Here is a 16,490-nt window from a genome sequence, read left to right on the forward strand (position 1 = left end):
TTTGGTTCTAGCTCCATGCTGTCATTAAGAGACATATTGCTCCTGAGTTTTACGGTAATTATAGGATTCTAAATTCAGAAACTTGTTTAAAGTGCTGCTGTTTGGCAAATAAAGTGGATGATCTGCAACAGGAATTACTATCAGCACGTGAAATAATTAAAATTCTGCAAGAAGACGGTTTTACCTTACAGCAACAACAGAAGAATGAAATCTGTAGGCCCAATTTCAATGCCGTGAGAGAAGGAAGTTCCTTGGTAGTGACTGACTGGACTAAAGTACCGGTAGTATATAAAAATGGGACTAAATCAAAGAATATAAATGATTTTAATTACGCCACACCTCAACCCATCCCAGTGATTGTGAATCGTTATGAAGTGCTTCAAAGTGATCAAATGAATGACAACACACTCCATAAAGAGAAACAACATGGCGGGAGAAGTGAACAAAGAAGTGTAACCCTACCAGCAACGAAGAAGCACAATATTATGGTTATTGGTGATAGTCACGCCAGAGGTTGTTCAGAGAACAAAGCATTGCAGTAAAATTTCAATCAATGTGATTGGCTATGTGAAACCCAATGCCGGAACAAAGCACATCGTAGAAAGTGCAAAATCAGACATTAAACATTTAACAGGAAATGACTTTGTGGTAGTGTGGGGTGGTGCAAATGATATTAGTAAAAACAATGCCACGCATGCTATTAGAAACCTGACATCACTAGGAAATAAGTGCAGCCACACGAATGTCCTCTTTATTAGTGCCCCTCATAAATATGATCTGATGGCCTCGTCCTGTGTTAACAAAGAAGTCAATTCATTTAACGACAGATTAAAAAAAAGGATGGAAATCTTCAGGAATGTGAGAATAATTGACTTAAATCTGGACAGGAATAAATTTACTAGACACGGTCTTCATCTAAATAATCTTGGAAAACAATTAATGGGAGAAAAAATTATGAGCGAAATACTGGATATAATTGCGAGTTCATCGAAGGAGCCCATTGTGATGGACTGGACAAGGCCATGTGCGGAAGTCTCTACAGAAGAAGACTACAATGTAAAGGGAACTGCAGACAGGGGAGACTTGTTAGAAGGAGACGATGATGTCATCAAGGGGACTACGTGCAGAGTTGAATCGACAGAAGACAACGCAGCCATGAAGGAAACAGCAGACAGGACAAGACCGGCCACGGAAGACTCTACAGAAGAAGACGACGATACAAAGGGGACTACTCAAATGTGAGACTTGCTAGAAGGAGACGACGATGTCATCAAGGGGACTACATGCAGAGAAGACCAGACAGAAGACACCGAAGCCATCAACGGAACAGTAGACAGGAGAGAACTACCTGAGGTGTCTGACGCAGAGATCGACAATCAAGTGACGTCGCATCTACATACAACAGGGGAATCATCAGAGATCACTCGCACCTCCAGTAGAAACCCGAAGAAACCAGCCCATTTGGAGGATTTTTTATGTCCATGTTTATGCTCAAACTAATCCATATAAATGTCCAAAGTCTACGGAATAAGGCACCCAACATGGAACTGATAAGTACAAGTGAAAATCCGGATCTAATTTGTGTTAATGAGCATTGGTTAACTGCAACAGAAATCTCACTTCATATTTCTATCAAATTTCAATTAGGGAGTGCATATTGTCGCACAGGATTAAAAAACGGTGGTGTATGTATTTTCATAAAAAAGAATCTGAAATTCAAAGTAATAAATCTAGAGGCTTACTGTATTGATAAAATATGTGAGGTCTGTGCGATCACATTAAGTGACCACAATATTACTCTAGTATCACTTTACCATTCACCAAATGGAGATATTCCATTGTCCTTCAAAAACTTTGATGCAATCCTAGCTGCCATTAGTAAATGTAATACTAAAATAATTATGGTACGGATTTAAATATTGATCTTACTCAATCAAGTAATGAAGCAGGATACTTCTCAAACTTGCTTAGGTCCTATAATTTGTATCCCACTACCCTTAGCCCAACTAGGTATGAAGCATGTCTTGATTACTTTTTTACTGATATCCCACAAATGTACTGTGAAGTATCTCCCCACAACTTTTGTTTCTCTGATCACTCTGGCCTTATAATGCATGTTAAGGTAGAAAGACATTTATCTCATGACAAGAATGAATACGTACTACTACGTAACTTTAGTGACAGCAATTTTGTAAAATTTTGTGATATGGTAAGTTCAATAGATTGGAACCCATTAATCATTTGCACAGAGGTTGACATATCATTTCTGAATTTTGTAAATCACCTTCTAAATTGCTTTGAAACCTGTTTCCCATTACAACACAGAAAAAAAGTTGATGCAAGTCTATCTAATTCAAGATGGTACACTAAAAGAACTCAAAGCTTTAAACAATTCGGTACTTGCCCACCATACAGCCTATATGTGCACTAAAGCTGAGGCGGCAAAGAGAAAATATTCAATTTCAAAAAAAGAATATAAAAAGAAAATTAATGAGGCGAAAAGAAGCATGTATGATAATTATATTAACTCCTCTGGCAATAAATGTAAATCAGCATGGAAAATCATCAAGCAAGAAACTAACATGACCAACAACACAAAAAATGTTCAAATAGATCCTTATGCATTTAATGAATTCTGTATCAAATCAATTGAGGACATTGCTGACAAATTTGATGGTGATATACCTCAGCATTATATTAGCACTGCTCCTGAAGGAGAATTTACTTGGAGTAGTGTGACAGAAGATGAAGTTATGAAAGCAGCTGCTGAACTCTCTCCCTCTCATAGCTCTGATATTTTCGGCTTCTCTAACTTCTTCATTAAAAAAATAGTGAATTTAATTGTCATACCATTAACTCTTTTAATCAATATATGCATCCATGAAAAGTCCTTTCCAGATTGCTTGAAACTTTCTAAAGTAATACCCATATACAAACGAGGTGATATAAACGCAGTGTCCAGCTACAGACCTATTAGCCTTGTCCCAAGTTTCTCAAAAATTATTGAATCTCTCCTATACAAGCAAATGAATGAATGGTTCGTCCAACACCAACTTATCTCACCTAGGCAGTTCGGTTTCCAAAAGAATAAATCCACAGTATTAGCCCTGGAATACCTGGTCAAAGAAATCATTACAGCATTTGAAAATAAAAAATGTGTCTCTTTAACACTGTGTGATCTTACTAAAGCATTTGATTGCATATCCCACGATCTTTTAATAGCTAAGTTGCAACACTATGGTATTAGAGGAGAAAGTTTAAACCTTATCAGATCTTATTTAAAAAATAGAAGACAAATTGTTAATACAGGGTGTTTCAAAAATAGAGGGCATAATTTCAGGTATGTATGCCTCACATGTAGACAATACAAAAAGTTCATTACAACATGTGTCCGAAAATCCTTGCTTTCCGAGTTATGGCCCTCAAAACAGTGATATTCACCGGAACGTTTTTCTTCCCTCAGATAGGTGCCGTGACAGAAGATATTAACAGAGGACACTCTAACAGTTGATTCCGAGGCGAAGAGTACATTGAGTGTTGTGTTTGGCGTTGTACTTGCGACATGTACTAAAATCAGGAGCTGGCAGAAGTGCACTTCATGTACGGTAAGGCAGACGGCAATGCTGCGCTGGCTCGTCGTTTGTACCAGGAGAGGTGCTAATCGATGGATAGGTAGAGGTGGCCCAATTGCTTGGCCTCCACGCTCACCTGATTTCAACCCTATTGATTTCTACTTGTAGAGCCATTTAAAATCATTATTGTATTCGTCTCCGGTGCCTGACATGGAATCCCTTCGGAATCGAATTGTGGCAGGTTGTGAGGAAATACGCAATACTCCTGGAATTTGGGATCGTGTCCGCAGGGCCATGAGACATCGATGTGAGGCCTGTATTCAATCAGGAGGTGGACATTTTAGCAGGAGGCGGACATTTTGAACATCTGTTGTAAAGACAACTACCTGCGGGAAGAAAAACGTTCCGGTGAATATTAATGTTTTGAAGGCCATAACTCGGAAACCAAGCATTTCCGGACACCTGTTGTAATGAACTTTTCGTACTGTCTACATATGGGGAATACATACCTGAAATTATGCCCTCTATTTTTGAAACACCCTGTATATCAAACAAGCTCTCTGATGTGAGACTTGTCACTAATGGAGTTCCTCAAGGCAGCATATTAGGCCCTTTTCTCTTTCTTATATTAATAAGTGATTTACCACTCAGTCTGCCTCAAGATCTAATCATGTATGCAGATGATACCACCTTAATAACATCTCACTCAGATCTTAACCAGTTAAAGTTGTTACAGATTAATAATCTTAACATAGCTAAGCAATGGTTTCACTCAAACAAGTTAGTGCTTAATGAAGAAAAAACCCAGAAACTAATCTTAGGCCTTCCCAACACACTAGATAATGAAATATCTTATGTTAAACTGTTAGGTTTTTATTTGGATCCAAAATTAGGATGGCACAAACACATAGAAAGTATATGTATTAAATTGTCGAGGGTAATTTTTGTTTTTAGGAAGTTAAGGCAATTGGTTTCAACAGAAACTCTCAGACAGGTATATTTTGCACTGCTTGAATCTCACATTAACTATGGAATTCATATATGGGAAAGTGCAACAGGAGTCAATAGCATCTTATTACTACAAAAAAGAGCACTGAGGGTAATATTCAATAAAAATACCAAGGAATCATCTAGACCACTATTTCCAGAGTTAAAAGTAATGTCAGTTTACAATCTATTCATTTACAGAACCTTGATATTCCTTAGATCCAAAATAGATTTTTATCAGACTAGATCAGATATACATTCTTTCAACACTAGAAATAAAGATAAATTAGATTACACAAGGTGCAGATTGAGTGTGAGCTCAAATACCTGCTTTTTTAATGGCATAAATATATTTAATAAGCTACCATTGGAGGCGAGAAAGTTACCAATAAATAGGTTTAAGTCCTGCATACATAGATGGTTGCTGAACACACCTTTCTATTCAGTGAGTGAATTCATGGAGTGTGATGTAAATATTATATTTTAGAAATGTAACCCTTTCTTTATATTTTAATTTGTCTCTTTGTATTTTAATTATACCTTTTGTCCTTAAATAAATGTGTTAACCTACAGCATACTCTGTTTATCTCCCAGTGTTTGTTTTGTTTATTTCTCAGTGTTTGTTTATTTGATTATGTATGTTTATTTGCTTATAATTATTTGTTTACTTGACTATATTTATTTGTGTTAAGTTTGTGCATGTGTGAGTGTATGTGTGCGTGTGTATATTATCGAACCTGACAATGTCATATCCAGGCCTTGTACACTGGTTTCTGACAATTATTATTATTATTATTATTATTATTATTATTATTATTATTATTATTATTATTATTATTATTATTATTGGCATTAAGTAATTTTGTTTAAAGAAATGAAGGGCCAAAGCATAATACAGGCAGAATTGATAGAGAAATCAAAACTCAGCTATCTTGGGTTCTTGTTTGATTTCCTTATAGGCTCCAATTACGCAGAGAGCTTGCTCTTTCTAATGAAATAACACATCATTAGCTCCGAAGGTCAGCTCACCTCACTTATATTAAGTCTTTTGTGGAAGTAAGTCGACATACAGTTGCAGTTGTGTGATCATTATTAAATTTTAGCACAAAATGGTACACAGATACAGCATTGCACATCGAGACATTGAGTCATTCAGTGGTGGCTTTAGAGGGTGGGCCAGGTTGGCCTGAGCCGACCCAAAATTCTGAGGTTTTTTCTATTAATTTCGCAAAAAAGACGTTTTTCACTTCAACTGGGTCGACATGCGCAAGATGAAGCATGACAATATACATAAGAATTTTAAATTTCATATGCCTCAAGAGTGATGATTTATTAGTGTCACTTGAGAGGTTCAAACATGTTTTAAGACAGTTGACTACACCACACAGCACATCCATATGCCCCTTTAATCATTACTTTCACATTAATGCTGAATTGCGTTATTTTTATATTATGTGAGTTAATAATAATCAGGGAAAGGATTTATATGTAAATACATATTTACTTATAAAGCTAATATAATTTATATTTTGCATTATCTTTATGTTTCACAATGTGTAGGGTTGAAAAATCCTACTTTTATTTTCCATATTTTTCCATATTTTAGAGTTTAGTACATATTTTCGTTAATTTCCATATATTTTCCATATTTCATATAAAACAGTCCATATTATATTAGGTTTAACAATAAAACAAAACAAAATTCCATTAACTTTTAAAAATACATTTCAACAATAGAGATTTAAACACATGTTCAGTAATCCCTTTAACATCAGAGTTATTTGAAAATTAGCAGTCCTATCAACAATGGGAAAGTAAGTTACAAAACTGTATTAATTTAATTTAAAATTTTTAACAGACTTCAGTTGTGCAGCTCAACAGTTAAATGCCAGTCAGAGTACACATAGGTTCAGTTTTGTAAATCATACTATAAAGACGGTAAATATGCCAAAAGTACGTCATTCAGTCAATTTAAAATCAAAACTAACAAGTTACATTTCAGAATTTAAAGAAGATGGTTTATCAACTGACAATAAAATATTATTTTGCAATTTGTGTCAGTGTGCAGTATCATCTACACAAAAGTTCCTGGTGCAACAACACATTACAACTAGTAAACATCAGGCCAACAAACAACTAAATTCCAAGCAGAGACAATTGTTTTTAACACAACCAACAACATCGAATGTAAGATCTGAGTTTAACATCGACCTGTGCCGTTCTCTCATCTCTGCTGATATTCCTCTCTACAAACTAAAGAATAAGGTCTTCAGGGAATTCCTTGAAAAATATACTCAACATACAATCCCGGATGAGTCAACACTTAGGAAGACTATGCTCCATCCATCTACGATGAGACAATACAGAAGATAAGAGATGAAATTAAAGATAGTTCAATTTGGGTTTCCATTGATGAGACTCCCGACAAAGAAGGTAGACTTGTTGGTAATGTAGTTATCGGTTTGTTAAGTGAACAATATTCTGAACGAATTCTTTTACATTGTGATGTTCTAGAAAAGTGCAATAACAGAACTATAGTTAAACTGTTCAACGAAGCTATGGGTATCCTGTGGCCAAAGGGTATTATGTACGATAATGTGTTATTCTTTATTAGCGATGCTGCCCCTTATATGGTCAAAGCTGGACAAGCATTATCTGTTGTATATCCTAAATTGACTCATTTTACTTGTGTGGCGCATGCATTTCATCGTGTGGCAGAAGTGGTCAGAGACAATTTCCCTAAAGTAGATTTGTTGATTTCATCAGTGAAAAAAGTATTTCTCAAAGCTCCCAGTAGAGTTAACGTGTTGAAAGAAATGTACCCTGAAATTCCATTGCCACCAAAGCCAATTTTAACTAGATGGGGTACATGGCTAGAAGCAGTTGAATATTATGCCGAACATATAGACTCTATTAACAATGTTCTCCTTGCATTGGACTCTGAAGATGCAGTCTCAATTGATACTGCGAAAACAGTTACCTGTGACATAAGTGTGAAGAATGACTTAGCTCACATTCAGCATACATTTTCATGCATCATAAAAACGCTCAAAAGTCTCCAAAATAGGCACCTTTCACTATCTGAAAGTTTTGAAATTATAAATAGTACTGTGGAACAACTGAATCGTGGTAGAGGTAAAGTTGCAGATGCAGTAAGAGCTAAGGTGGACACTGTACTTTCAAAAAACCCTGGATATGAAGAACTACAAAAGGTTGTTGCTGTGATGAGTGGTGAATCAACAGTGAAGATTAACTTGGACTTATCCCCAGCAGACATTGTGAAATTGAATTATGTACCAGTTACTTCTTGTGACGTCGAACGCTCTTTTAGTCAGTATAAATCTATCCTCAGAGACAATAGAAGAAGATTCACTTTTCAGCACTTGAAAGAAATGTTTGTAACCTATTGTTATGGTAACAGACAATAAAAATTGTGTTTTGTTGAAACTACATTGGAAGATAAGGTACGTCCATTATATTTTTTGTTTAGTTTGATTAAAATGTACCAATATTTAACGTACATAGTCATTTTTTTATAATTTTAAGTCCATATTTAATTCCATATTTTGGTAAAAATCCATATTTAATTCCATATTTTGGTAAAAATAACTACATATATATTTACATATTTCATATATTTTTAGTCCATATAAATCCGTTCCCTGATAATAATATACTCGTATGTTTGATTGTTACTCACTTACCCATTTTTGCCTAGTGTTGCGTTTTCGCAATATGCTGCATTAATTATTGATCTACAACAATGCAAAGAAATGAATTATAAAATTAACTTTCATTTCATTATTCAGTATACTAGAAGAATCAAAAGAGTCTGCTGCACAATAATTAACTTACATTTCAGTTTCATGTGGCAATGAGAGAGAAATGAATTTACACATCGGAGTATTGACATATTCGCATACACCATGTCGAAGAAAATGTATTATTTTGTTTTTACTTAATATCATAGGCTATGTAAATATTTGTTTATAACATACCAAAATAGTTGTATTTGCAAGATATTACAGACATATGTAAGCCTTACTTCATATTGCGTGAGTGTTTCAGTCTCAACATGAGGAGGTTTTGAGAATTACTGATACCAGTGAACTTTCAACAGCCTGCAATCTGCAATCAGATTAAGCTGTAATGACTAGTGAGACAGAATGTAAGTGGAAATAGTCAACGTGGTGAGAAAAAGTTGTTAGCGAGACAGTTAAGTAAAGAAAATTTTCCTGCTAACACGACAATGAGAGAGAAATTAAAAGATGAAAAACCATTGCTTTTTAACCATAGTATGTTGACAGGCCAGTAAGCCCACTAGATTGTTTCAATTATTTTTCACATGATATGCTGGAAGACATAGTAACAAAGTGTGCTATATGCCGTACAGAAGGGTAGACCACAATTTCAGCTTTCAGTTGAAGAACTGAAAACTTTTCTAGCAATATTAGTGATTAGTGGATATAACACAGTTCCTCGCCAGAGAATGTATTGAGAAGAACGCCCTGACACCCACAATACAGCTATAGCCAATGCAATGAGACACACGAGATTTGAAGAAATAACGCGGAATCTTCATTTCAATGACAACTTCAACTAAGATAAAAAGACAAGTTGTCTAAACTAAGGCCACTTCTAAAAGCATTGAGAGAAAATTTTTTGAAATGTGAAGTATGTCAATCAAGCGTCGATGAGGGGATGATTCCTTATTTTGGACATCATAGCCTAAAGCAGTACTTATATTAGGGGAAAGCCAATACGATTTGGCTATAGGGCCATTCCATGTCAAATCAACACAAAAAAGTGGACTTTTCAACCCGACCACCTCAGATTTTCATTAAATTTGGTGGGATGGTAAAGAACCTTAAGTTAATTAATTATGTGAAATTTTAGCCCTCAATAATGCACGATATCCATACAGCAATTCTGTCAATAAGAGAAAAAATGTAAAAATATCGCATACTATGTCAACAAAAATAATTCATAACTTTTCTTCTAATTGAGGTAGAATCTTAAACTTGGGCTTATTTTAAAGCTAATGGATCATACGTCTCAATAAAAATAGGGTTGTATCAAAGTAATGAATTCTTTATTGAATAGTTACGTGAAACACATTTTAACATTGAATATCTATAAATGCGGGACATAAATTATTTCGCGAAAAATATATGTTATAGAGGTAAGAGTATTCTCCCCTTGGTGTAAGTTTCATTTTGGAAACGTTTCAGGAATATCAGTAAAAAAAAATATATCAATGTATTGGTTTGTAGCACTTAAACCCGTCTTACACAACACTGCATGCGCACGAGTTCGTACTTGTCTGATAAGCTGCGTCATCGATCTGTCAGGCCGTCATGAGTGGCAGTTTATATAGTCTTCAATTTATATAAAACGTGCAATCTGTTTCAAGTGCAGTGTCGTTAGTTTTTGTAGTATGTGGTAGTTTTGTGCGATGTAATGGAGTTGCGTTTTAAGTTATAGGCCTATGTTTGCTGCAATCCCTTCGAGAAATCAGGGCATTGTAATTAGAGGAAAAATTTAAGAAGTGTTATATCGTGGATGCTTCATGTATTTCCTAATTTAAAACAGGAACAAAAGGTGTGCGCTATGTGTCGCAAAGGAATAAAAATATAATATGATGCTATTACGCAGAGAAGAAGAATACGTCGACTCTACAGCAAAATTGTAAGTTCATTAAATACAAGTCTTTTTGACCAAGGTATATTCCTTATTAAACAAGAAAGTCTACAACAAGAGAAATATAAGAGACAGAAATTTGAAAATATTGTAAAAGATAAAGTCTTCGATATTAAAGACGCCGTGGAACCAGGACCTTTCTGATTCTCAAATTTTGTCTCAGTTGCAGGAAAATTTTCAAAATTCAGGTAAAAGTGAGAAAATCACCATTTTAACGCTACTACCTAAAAGCTGGAGCGTAAATAATGTAAAAAAGAGTTTCTTTCAGCTTTCGAATACATAATTCGGAAAGCAAAAGTCTTAGCAAAGGGAAAGGGAATTTTGTGTTCACCAAATCCGAAACCTGGAAAACCCTTGCTCGCGGCTGTTGCCAGTAAAGTTAAAGAATTCTGTTGTTCTGACGAGATAAGCAGAATGATGCCTGGTAAGAAATATTTGTTGTGATTAAAGAATCAGGGAGTAAATCACATGAGCAGAAATTAATTATATGCAGTGTTTAAAAATTCTAACCCTGACCAAGAAATTGTATTCTAGCTGGAGTTAGTGGAACTATACTGTCTGTGTTTGTGTCCTTATCATAATGTAAAACTTATGCCGGAAGCAATTTATTAAAGTTTCAGGTCTACGTGGATTTCAAGAAAATTTTTCTTTATACCTTCCAACTTAACATTTCTTGGCTACTATGGTGTGCAATCCTCCTCATATAAATTGCTTGTTCAGGAAATGTACAGAATGTCCTGAACCATTCAAAATAAGAGAGGGTTTAGAGAAATGTTTCGTATAAAACTTCAGTGAATCAGTGACCTACAAGTAGTAGACGACGACTGACCGATCAATGCTTGAGACCATAATGAAACCCACAGACAAATTTTTCGACTGTCTCTTGCAGAAACTTGGTGATTTACTGACTCACTCATTTATATCATCTGAACAAAGTAAGTTTCTACGTGATATGAAATCATTTCTACAGCCATGCCAGCTTGTTGTGTTATGCGACTTCGCTGAAAACTATTATTTCGTAATCCAAGATGAAATTCAGTCATATCATAGGACTAATGTGCAGACAACCATTCATACTTTCGTAACATATTATAACGAATCGTCATCCGATACAGTCTCTATTAAAAATCTGGTAATAATTTCACACTGCCCGAAATATGACACTACAGCTGTACATCTGTTTAAAAAATATCTAATGGAGTCATTAAAACTAACATCTGTAATTCACCACAAAAATTATGTATTTCTCCGAAGGATTCTCTGCTCAGTATAAAAATAGGAAAAAATTTCCTGAACCTCACATTACATGAAGAAGATTTTGGATTTCCAACAGAATTGCATTATTTTTGCATATCGCATGGCAAAAGAGCATGCGACGTTGTAGGTGGGACACTTAAAAGGTTTGCGGTTTGTGCTAGTTTGCAGAGACCATCCAATAAACAAATAACTACACCTAGGGAATTGTACAACTGGACAACAGATCATCTCTCAAACATTAATACCGTTTATGTGACTGAAAAAAGCTATACTGAAGAGGAAAAAATGCTTGCTCTTCGATTTGCAAAATCCACCGCAGTGCCTGGAACAAAAGTTTCATACAGTCCTGCTGTTTAGGATGGGTATTATACTTGCTAAGTAGTTTTAAAATGCTGCTGAAACAACGCAGCATCCTGTCTGGAAAGATGATCAGGCTATTTCATCTCAGCAATGAAAGGTAAGCATTTCTTACAGAACTTCAGGTTTAACAAAATCCATGTGACAATAATTTATTTCAAGTAATAATTTAAAAAATTCGAATTATGTAATACATGTTAAATTACATAGCGACATTCAAGAATATGATCAAATATAATTAAATACAACGAATGTGTGGGACATAATTATCGCGACTTATACGGTTAGCTTACGCTTGCAGTGACATAATAATTTTTATCTTTGTAACCTATGATGATTCCGAGTTGAAACTTATCAGTTCATTATATCACTAATTGAGGCGTACTATATATTTTTTTCCTTAAAATAGAACCCCCGCATTTTTAAATATGAATATATGAAAATTGTTTCACCATGTTTTTTTAGTGTAATTGAATATATGCAGAAAACAATATTAGCAATAAAAACTATCACATATTAAGAATGTATCACCCAATTTTTGTAAATTTATCTGGAGACGTTGTTGAGATATATAATTTTAATTGAAGCGGCGTGCTTACAAAAATATGATTTTTCTTCATGTTTGAAATGCCACTGACAGAAAACGAAAAGCACAGGACATATGAAACTCGGCAGTTTTAGTTAGAGCGGCAGGTAAAACAACCCTCAAAATTTGAAAGAAATCTGAGTCGGTCGGGTTGAGCGCCTTGTTGATTTGATATGGAATGACCCTATAAAGTCTGGTGTATGAATTTCAAAGTTGGTTACTTCGTTGATTTTGACATTTACCAGGGTGCTAAAGGTCAACAGAGCAATTATAAAGCAGAGTATGGCCTTGGAAGTGGAGTATTACTGCAGTTTGTGGACACTACCTAAAAAGGACAAGGAAAAGAACATACTTTCCTATCACATTTTTGCAGACAATTATTTTACATCTTTGAAGAGAGTGAACGCATTTACAGAAATGGAAGGGACTAACAGGTACCATATGGGGAAATAGAATTGAATCATGTTCGCTTAGTCATGTCACTGACATGAAGAAAAAAAAATAGGAGCTCATATGACATATGTACGCCCTTGGTACTTTGTAGATGGAATGACAAGTCCATTGTTACCATGGTGTCTAATTGTGAAAGCACAGAACCACTTGCAAATGCATCTCGCTATTCAGCTTCTCAAAAGAAGAAAGTGCAAATTTCACAACGCTTTTTTGATAAAAACTTACAATTCACATATGAACGGCACGGATAGAATGGATCAAAACGTATCCAGCTATAGAACCAACATCTGTTCAAAGAAATAGTGGTGGCCTATTTTCCTCCGGAGTCTGGATGTATCACTGCAGAATGCTTGGCACCTTTACAGAAGATCCACTAGAGCCACTAGATACACTAGACCTATTGGAATTCTGAAGGAACATATCTATTAAAATATTGCAGAGATTCGGCCAACCAGTAAGTAAAACTGGTCCTGTGAAGACACCTATGGCCAGCAGGGTTTCCTTGGGCTCTCGATTCGACAATCACAGAATAGGACAAGATGCATTATATGAAAATCTACGCCAATGAAGAAATGCACAAAATGTGAAGTTGCCCTCCATGAAAAATGCTTTCTTACTTTTCATGTAAAATTAACTGTTATAAAATAGTGACTGGATTCTAAACAATATTTTTGTGATTTATGTACTACAGCAGCAGCCATCAGCACAATGCACTCTCGGGCTAGCGTCTCTTCCCTGCAGGTCTCTTATAGCACCAGCATGTATCCGTGGCTGCTGGCGAGTATGCTTTCTCCCGCATAATGGTACATAATGCAATACACTGCTTACTCTTTACCTATTTCAGCGAGTGCTGACGACCACTGTACTAGAGTGTAGTCTCTCTTTTGGCACTGTTTGTACATCATTTACTGAATTTGTTGTTGTTGTTGTTTTCTAATGCCAGGTGTTTGACAATAAAGTAATTTGACCTCTTCATTTACTGAATTTGAATATTATGTTATTAGAATTTAATCTTAAAATAACCTTGATTGACAATTATTTGTGAAGTTTAATTTATAAAATTATAGATATAAGACATAAATATTACATTATATTTAATTTCAAAACGTTCTATGAACCTACTGTAATTTAAAGCAATACTGATATCGTAAGTGCTTAGTGTTGCGTTTTCGCAATAGGCTGTATACAGTAACAAAGAGGACAAATAAAATTTTATTTATAGAAAGTCACTCCTTGGATAAGTTATGTATAAACTAAAATTAGTAAAATTATGAAAACAATCAAGAAAAAAAGTTATGGACATAAATGGGTCATATATATTTTTTTAAATTTCAAATCAATGGGCAACTTCTCACGTTAATACCTTATAACCATATTTCCCTTCCTTGTTCGTTTGTCTCGTTCTGTTTCTCGTGTTCTCCATCTTTGTCTCGTGTATGTCACAAGACGCAACAATGTCGTCTTCAGTAAAAAATTAAAAAAATTACTACGATTATAATATATTTCCATTTCAGTATGCATTGTAAATATGGCCTACCGAAATGTTGAGACCAATAATACATAAGAAGAAAATATATGTCAATAGAATGGATAAGAACAGCTTAAGTATCACAAGTGGAATGAAGTGTAGTGACACGAGTAAAAATTCTAGTGATTCGAGAAGTGAATTAAATAGCTTAGGGGGAATGAAGGTCAGTGCAGAGATGGAACGTGAAAGTGATTTTGTTAGTGCAAGGGATGAAATAATGTAGAGAGGTGAAGAGAAGAAGAAAGAAGGCGAGTTTATAAGTTACAGGTGAAGTTGATGATTCTGGTCCAGCGAAGGTTAAGGATACAGATGATCTTGTAAATATAATAGATACCGTAATAAATTAGGAGAAAGTAGTAGAAAGTTAAGTGAGATGACAGAGATAATGAAAATAGGCGAGGAGTATAGTGGAGGAGGATAGCCACGATAACAAAGCAAAGTGAGATAATAACATGTAATGCACGTAAGAAACAGACATAATAACAATCCGATTGGATAATGGCGTAGTAAGGATTAGCAACAAGTATTATTAGAAACAGAGTGTGTTCGATATAAGTGAACTGAAAATCAAGAAAGGAGCTGTAGAAGTGTAATTTTTTAATGAAATACGGTAAATTAAGTCATTAGGTTTTACAGCAGGAATACAGATCAATTTAAATGAGGACAGAAGTAAGAGATTATATACATAGTAAAGAGTGAATGAGTGTAAGGGAAAGAGGAGGATACAATAATGAGGGAATGTAAGTAAGAGATATAAATCTAAATTATAAGAGCGTCTACAAAAGGTATATCTGTAATGAATGTAATTGTGGCACTGGATACAAAACTGTGAGGTCCACATTACATGGACGTAAATGTTGACATGAAATATATATCATATCATATGGCCTACCATTTGTCAATAAAACTTCATGGGCCGTATTCATAGATATTCTTAGCACGGGCTTCCAGTGAATGATCAGCGAACTAACGTTTTTCGTATTCATAAACCAGTGTTAGTGATAATATGATATGATATGAATCCTGTACAAGTAATCAGTCGATAGCCGGGGCTAGTTTAGCATGCTCGTAGCACGGGCTAGCGAAATGTCTATGCATAGCACCCCATATTTCCAGACTTATTTTAAAATAATATTATACATAACAATGAACAGTAACATAGTTTATATGTGTTTTAGGCTTTCACGGTTAATGTGATCAGAATTAGGCTGCATTTTACAGAATGATTTACTTCTAATGTAGGTACAATAAAAAAACTAATAAAATCATTTTCCATGCTACTATAGTATTAAGTTTGCATTTTACTATATTTTATATAGCCTACCTATGTAATTTTTCTTGTGTATTTACAATGCCATGAAAGATCTAGTCCACACCTGTGGAGTAACAGTTAGCACGTCTGGCCGCGAAACCAGGTGGTCCGGGTTCGATTCCTGGTTGGGGCAAGTTACCTGGTTGAGGTTTTTTCCGGGGTTTTCCCTCAACCCAAATATGAGCAAATGTTGGGTAACTTTAGGTGCTGGACTCCGGACTCATTTCACTGGCATTATCACCTTGATCTCATTCAGACGCTAAATAACCTGAGATGTTGATAAAGCGTCGTAAAATAACATACAAAAAAAGGAAAGATCTAATCTAATCTAATCTAATCTTTGAATATTCCACTATATCCTCGAACTTGACATTTTTAACATTTCCGAAATACAATGGGTGATCTTATTATTAGGGACACTTGATAAAATTAGGATTTTCAATAGAGCTTCTAAAAATAGACTCGATTGTTTTGAATTGATTTTTTTTAGCTAATGACGGGTATCTTAAAATTCATTTTGTTGTTCTGATAAGTCTTTGTAATGCTTTTAATTGATAAGACATTCTGATTGAAAATATAATCAGCTATTAAAAGTAATGACGGGTACTTGACTGTTCGTCATTCACTCATATGAAGCCAATTGTGTAAACCAATTTACTAACAGAGCCGTTATCTAGGGTGTATCACAAGAGACTGATCTATGCTACACCCGTGATGAGTTGAGATGTTGGAGATTTG

General features: G+C 34.9%; 1 protein-coding gene across 4 annotated transcripts in view; it reads right to left on the bottom strand.

The window, feature by feature from the left end:
• The window catches only part of LOC138715218 (receptor-type tyrosine-protein phosphatase S-like), a 476,906-nt gene that overhangs the window by 74,247 nt on the left and 386,169 nt on the right, over positions 1–16,490 (bottom strand). The gene's annotated exons all lie outside the window — the stretch shown is intronic.

Source organism: Periplaneta americana, chromosome 15 (genome assembly GCF_040183065.1).
Source record: "Periplaneta americana isolate PAMFEO1 chromosome 15, P.americana_PAMFEO1_priV1, whole genome shotgun sequence".
Taxonomy (NCBI): Eukaryota; Metazoa; Arthropoda; class Insecta; order Blattodea; family Blattidae; genus Periplaneta; species Periplaneta americana.